General features: G+C 39.6%; 1 pseudogene; it reads left to right on the top strand.

The window, feature by feature from the left end:
• The first annotated feature begins 2367 nt into the window (after nucleotides 1–2367).
• On the top strand, nucleotides 2368–7444 carry LOC112197269 (annotated as a pseudogene).
• Nucleotides 7445–7522: the final 78 nt, after the last annotated feature.

The following is a 7522-nucleotide window of genomic DNA, read 5'->3' as shown; positions in this document are numbered from 1 at the left end:
TCTATAAACATGTTGAACCACGGAATGAAGATAAAAATAGAACACAAGAAACATGCTAACCCTAATTCAAATCCACTTCCTCCTAAACCCTAATTCCAAACATGCTATGCTATTCGGGTAAAAAAAAAAAAAAAGAACTAACCACGTTTACGCAGAGCTTTTGTTGAAGATGCTTGTGAGGAAACCGAAATCAAATTGAGAAGACGTTGATCAATTGAAGAGGAGGTGAGAGGGTGAAGGAGGGGTGAGAGCAGTTGAGAAGAAAACAACGTCTAACAAGACGTCTCGCATATCAGATCACAAAGAAAAAAAATAGGGTGCGTTTAAAAAGAAAATAAAGAAACAAAAAAAAAAGGAATTTTCGTAATTAAGAAAAAAAATAGAAATATAAAAATCAGGAATTATGCTTTGATGAGATGGATCTGCCACATCAGCTGCCACCTAAGGTGGGCTCTAGGTGGTTCCTTAAAAGGTGGTTCACCTAGCATTACTCAACCAAAAGCTTCATTCTTTATTATTTCATAAATTGTACCCCATTTCTTTAGACAAACCAACAACCAACCAATGAAAACAAATAACCTACCAACGAAGATATATAGAGTAGTACACAACTGGAACAGAGGGCATTACCTTCCCTTGACATTAAACTCTGAGTCAAGCAGAAGAAATCACCAGATGCAAGGCAGTGAGATGTGTGTGGGTATGCCAATCCAGTCTTCTGTACGATGTCTTCAGGGTCAACAACTTTATGCAGAGAGGGAGCTTCTAGATCTGTTTTTGTGTCGATCACATATATGCGACCTGATCTGAAAGATAAGAACGCTTAATAAGATATGTATATCATACAGTGGAATCCTTCTATTGAATGATCAGTAAATTGTTCCTAAACCAATGCATAGGCTCATAGTTGAAAAAAAATATTGTTGACTTCACTCGACATAACTTCTTTCCAGTAGGCTTCATAATGATTAATTTATAGGGGCTGTGACCACTTACCCAATTTTTGGCTAAAAATTGCCCACTTACTCCACCAAGAGTTTTTTAACCCCATTTACCCAATATAACAGTGTTTGACAGTATTGCCCTAATTTTAATTAACAAATTAAACTCATATCTCTCTCTCCTCCCCCTCATCGATCTCTCTCTCTCTCTCTCTCTCTCTCTCTCTCTCTCTCTCTCTCTCTCTCTCTCTCTCTCTCTCTCTCTCTCTCTCTCTCTCTCTCTCTCTCTCTAACCTCGTCTCAGGCTCTCTTTCTCTCTCTCTCTCTCTGAGCCACCATGCCCACCACTCCACCGTCGATGTCGACCTCCACTGTCGCCTCTCCGTCCCACCGTCAGACCACCAGAGGATGACGCCATCTAACTCCACGATCCCAACCCCTCTGGGCTTCGCCGGTTTTGTTCGTCAGATGTCCGGGAAGCTCTCCATGCCGGAATCGGGTCTGGGCTTCGCTGGTTTTGTTCGTCAGATGTCCGGGAAGCTCCGAAGCTCCACGCCGGAATCGGGTCTGGGCTTCCCTTGCAGGTCTCGGACGACTTCAAAACTGTGGTCTATTGGGGGGTAATAGACAGATTATTGCCCCCCACTAATTTCTTAACTGTGGTTAATTAATCACTGAAATTAGAGTTTTGATAAGTCGATCTTATGTTGTTTTGAGTTTATTAAAGTACAATAATCTGTCAATGATAGTTAAGTGAAGGGTTCTGACTTAAAACGAAGACATTATTTGGGGGCAGTAATGTGTCTACTGCCCCCCACTAAACCATTAAAACTTGCACCAGTTAAGTGAAGGGTTCTGACTTCGTATGAAGACATTATTTGGGGGCAGTAATGTGTCTACTGCCCCCTACTAAACCATTAAAACTTGCACCAGTTTCAAGGATTCACAGTGTATTGCACTTTATCACAAACAAATCAACAAGAGATGATTACTGTCTCCTAAGAAAGACATTATTGGGTGGCACTAATGTGTCTACTGCCCCCAATAGACCATCAAACATTACACCGCTTCCTATGTTTCACAGATTATAGAAGTTATTCACACTCAAAACAACAGATAATGTCTAAAAACCCACATTTTGAGGGTCAATATTCTGTCTACTGCCCCCCACTAGACTGACACAAACCACACAATTTTTTTCATTTATCGACTACTGCAATTTAACACTACATTTACTTTGGAATAGCAGTTTTCAGTTCGTCAATAAATAAAGCAGTCATCATTGGCCCCCAATACAAAGTCTACTGGGGGGCACTAATGTAACAACTTTTATGGTTATGACTGCACAATAGCAGATAGCAGTTTTCAGTCCATCGTCGATTCCTTCAGAAGGTCAACCCCGGCCTCGCCGAGCTTCTAAGCGACGATGACAGTTGGCTTGGCGTCGAGCCTGGCCGCGAAGAGCACGACGACGAGTTTTGGCGCCGCGATGGCGAGAGCAGGCGTCGTGGGCAACCTGCTGGAGGGATGGAGGGAGGGAGAGATAAATCCGAAGTCGTCTAGAGAGAGAGAGAGAGAGAGAGAGAGAGAGGGCAAAAAAGTCCCAAAAATAAATAAAAAGAAGAAAAAGAATTAATTGGGTAAAGGGGAAATAATCCCTTAGAATGTTTTGGGTAAACGGGGTTAAAAAACAGTTAGTGGAGCAAGTGGACAAATTTTAAGTTAAAATTGGGTAAATGAGCATTTCCCCTAATTTATAATTTAAAACCATGCAGCTCACATACATATGGGATTAATATGAACGTAAGCTCAACGACTTAACATTTTGGGCTTCACCGAATCAATCATGTTTTAATTCAAGTCAACTAAGATTCCAGCTTTTCTGTTTTTTCATCTTTCTAATTTTTAATCATAATATCTTGCATCAGAAGAACCTACATCTAAAGCGAGCTTCTCCAACTCCTCCCCTGTATTCACATAAATTTCTTAATTTAAGTACCTTTTATCCACTCAACTACAGATTAAACCAAGCCTAAATGCCTTGAAAAAAGAGAGTTCAACTAACAGAAACAATTTCAAAATTTCTGGTAAAAGCATGATGCTAGAAGCAAACCAAGGAAAACGCACCTGTTAAAAATTCCCTGATTGATCTCCTCAAGTATTTATAATCCTCTTCAAGGCCAAAACTGGAAGCCACAGGGTCAACAACGTAGTCAATCATCATTTCCTAGTGATACGAGAAACATACAGCATGTCCAAAATTGTTAATACAATATACATGATAAAACTTTCCATTAAGTATTAAAACGCAAATGATTAATGTATCAAGTTAAGAGCACCTGAAATGAGGTAGTTGCTGGGTTGGTACTCTTGTTAAAATCAAGGATTAAAAATAAAATAAAAAACAAAAACAAAAACAGTTTATATCGAGTGCTCTTTTTTTTTTTGTAGTGATTTTTGGGTTTTGAGGTCGATTTTGACTTGGGTGTGTGAGGGATTAGATGTGTGAGGGATTAGAGCAGACGGCTCTAGAAGAGAGAAGAACATCAGATCGATACGCAGCAGAACAAAAAAATTCTCAAAGAGCAGAACGGTCTTTTCCGGCCCCATGAACTGTTCCTAAGCCCCAGACACTGTTCCTTACTGATGCCTTAGGAACAGTGGCACAGTGGAACTCAACTTTCGTATATAGTAAATTTAACTTCATCCCTCGGCCTTAACTATGAGAAATGAGTCATCCTAGGTTATCTTCTGACTAGGCTTGGCATTTAAACCTGTAAACTGCAAACCCGCACGGTACCCGCATGCTAAAAGCCCGCACGAATCCGCCTGTTTATTAAACCGTGCTAATAAAAGCCCGCACGCAAAACACCCGCAAATTAACTGGCTTTGCGTGCTAAACCCACTGGAACTCGTTAACTCAAACCCTTTCCTAAAAACCCATTTTGACTGTTTTCGTCTTTCGACAACCAAAAAAAACGCGACCACAGGCTGAACAGTAGCCTCCACGGTTCTTTTCCGTCACCGAAAACCTAGTTCTCTCTCTTCTTTCTGTGAGGATCAGGCCGTCCGATCGACTTGTAGATTATCAATATTGATCGTAGAAGTGTTCCGATGAGTTTGGATGAGGATCCGACCGTTGAATCTTTATATAATTATGAAAAGACGATTTAAAAGGCGATCTGTGATGATCCGACTATTGGATTGTCGTATAATTTCGTGAGGATGATTCTAAAGGCCATCCGGGACGATCCAACCGTTGGATCTTCATATAATTTTGAGATGATGATCCTAAGGGCGATCCGTGAGGATCCGACCGTTAGATCGTTGTACAATTTCGTGAGGATGATTCTAAAGGCGATCCGGGACTATCCAGCCGTTGGATCTTCATATAATTTTGAGAGGATGATCCAAGATCCTAAGGGCGATCCGTGAGGATCCAACCGTTGAATCATCATATAATTGTGAAAAGACCATTCAAAAGTCATTTCGCGAGGATCCGACAGTTGGATCGTTGTATAATTTTGTGAGGATGATTTTACAGGCAATTGGGGACGATCCAACCGTTGGATCTTCATATAATTTTGAGAGGATGATCCTAAGGGCGATCCGTGAGGATCCGACCGTTGGATCATCATATAATTGTGAAAAGAAGATTCAAAATGCGATCTGTGAGGATCCGACCGTTAGATCATGGTATAAATTGGTAAAGACGATCCTCTAGGCTATCCTTGAGGATCCGACCGTTGGATCGTCGTATAATTGTGATTTGTGAATTGTATGCTAAGTTGAGACCGTATGCGATTGGTTGCTTGACGGAATTGCATTGAACGATCATTTATGATTTTGTGATTTTGGCTGTTAGAGAAGACGCAGCGGGATTTAGAGGTGAGTAAATCTCACATGGTTCATTTACAAACCGAATTTTATTAATTTACATTTAATCGCCAAGTTGTGAAAATTGTTTTACATAAATAAATATTTGTTTTATACGTATTGCTTCCTCGTGACTAAACCAACAATTTCTTTCTTAAACACTGTCTCAAGTATTTGAAATATTCAATCGACCAAGACAATGATGAAAATAAAAAGAATAAAAAAATTATTTTTTTTTGTCAAAAAAGGAAAGGAAAAAAAAAACTGAACCCTTTGTCTGTATTCTGTATGCTAAACTTGCTAGATTTGAAAAAAACTGCTCATGGGTTTGCAATGGGTTTGAAAAAAAAAAAAAAATTATTCACTGGTTTTAAAGGGTTCCAACAGAAAACCCACAAACCCGCCTGGTTTAGCCCGTAAAACCCGTTAAGCTAATGGGTTCATACTAGGTCGGCCCATTAAGAACCCGTACGGTACCCGCCCGTTGACAGGCCTACTTCTGACAGTAACATGGCAAGGTAGTAGTTCCAAATCGGTCTCATTTCTCATGAACACTCTAGGATTTTCATTGACACATGTCTTTTTCATGCAACAATGAAAAGAAAATAGTAGGGTTGTGCAGCTGCAAATGGGCTTTCTGAGTGTCCAAATCTGCTGAAGAAATAGTTGGGCCCAATCTAAAGCATGAGGCCCGCAGAGCATGAATGAGACAAATTTTATTTATTTTTGATTTTGATTACATTTGGACTACCTTGATTTTGGATCAAACATCATAATAACCGCATCTTATGAGGTAGTTAATTTTGTTCATGATTCATTGCACCGTTTTTTTGTTTATGATTTGGTGATTTACTATCAGTTTTTCTTAAAGATGTTAAACTGTTAAACCTTGTTGTTTTGTCTGATACAGGCCACAATTCAGGGTTTTGAGGCCAAAGGTTTCTCTGAAGAAGAAGCCAAAGCCCTGCTCAGGAAAAGTGTAGAAATTGCAATCGAGGCACGATAAATTTACCATGACAAATGCACCAAAGGTTCTTGGGATTTTGTGGACACAGGAAAGCCTTCAAGACATCCGGTTCTAATTGCAGCATCTGTGGGAAGCTATGGAGCCTATTTGGCTGATGGTTCCGAGTATTGGTGAGTTAATTCAGCATGTGACAAGAAAATGGTGACATCTCTGCATATTAATTTCTTGTACATTGTTTATAACTTTATATGAGCATCATTGATACTGGGGTTCTGATTCTTTGTGGACTATTTCCTTTGTAGTGGCAACTACGGCGATGCAGTGACTCTAGAAACATTGAAAGATTTCCACAGGGAAAGGGTTCAGATTCTGGCCAACTCTGGTGCTGATCTTATTGCATTTGAGACGACACCGAATAAGCTAGAGGCGAAGGTAATATACTTTATTCGCCTTAATGTATAAGGCCTTCATGCACTATAGTGGACATGGATTAAGCAAATGGAATGAAGTTCATTACCTTAGGAATCTTCCTAGCATATATGACAGATAAGATTCACATGCCATGAGCATCAGAAAGTGTTAGGACTATACATAATGCTGAGGTCTATGTCAGAAATTCTAAGATGAGGGTGTTTCAGTCATCTTTATTTAGATTAATTGTGCCAACAATTTCCACTCTGGCCCTTGCGAAATACCTTGTTTAAATGTGATGCTGCAGGCATATGCTGAACTTCTTGAGGAAGTGGCAATAGATATTCCAGCATGGTTTACTTTTGCTTCTAAAGATGGAATCAATGTGGTGAGTGGTGATTCCATCTTTGAGTGTGCCTCTATTGCTAATGCATGCAAGCAAGTTGTTGCTGTTGGAATCAACTGCACACCACCTAGTTATATCCAGGGGTTCATTTCATCTATTCGGAAGGTTCGATCTTTGGTTAATTGGAATAAATTAGCATACGTAACTTAGCTCTTCAACATTTTCATATAATTGATATTCCTTTGCCTATCAAATTTGCAGGTAACAAGCAAACCAATAGTGATATACCCCAACAGGGGACGTGAGACTTATGATGGTCAGAGCAAGCAATGGATTGTAAGTGTCCTCCTATATGAATACACAGTGCTTGTTGCCCTACTCTTTCAGCTATAGCATCTAGATTTAGATCATTATAATTCACAAAGTAATGTTCTTTTTGTTGGATATAATGTTATATTACCAAATGGTGAATCTTGTACCATTTGTTGGTAAAAATATGAAACCGATCTTCCTTGAAGTGTGTATAATAAACTGTTTCATGGATGATGAAAATGTTGAATTAACATGTTTGTGAAAAAGCCTTGACTGCATGTGCTTTCCATTGCAGCCATCGAGTGGGCGGTTGATGAAGAGTTTTCAGAAATAGTCATAGAGAAGTGGCGTGCGGCTGGGGCGTCCCTGTTTGGAGGCTGCTGCGGAACAACTCCAAATACCATAAGGGCAATATCTAAGGCTCTTTCTAACAAGTCTTCTACAATGTAAATACTTGTAACCAATGCTAAGAATAGGGGCCTGTGTCTTTTTCATTTCCTTATTTTGTAACTCCAAGGAAGTAGCAAATTACTATTACCATGGTGCTGCTGCTGTATGATGACTGTTGAGGTTGTTTCACAATGGATAACAGTACTTTTGTCACATTTTGGAGTTAAATTTAACTAGCATTCTATAGTGAAACTTTAAGATTGCCATATGATTTTAAAT

The sequence above is a fragment of the Rosa chinensis genome, chromosome 4, assembly GCF_002994745.2.
Source record: "Rosa chinensis cultivar Old Blush chromosome 4, RchiOBHm-V2, whole genome shotgun sequence".
Taxonomy (NCBI): Eukaryota; Viridiplantae; Streptophyta; class Magnoliopsida; order Rosales; family Rosaceae; genus Rosa; species Rosa chinensis.
This window is presented reverse-complemented; position numbering and strand designations above follow the sequence as displayed.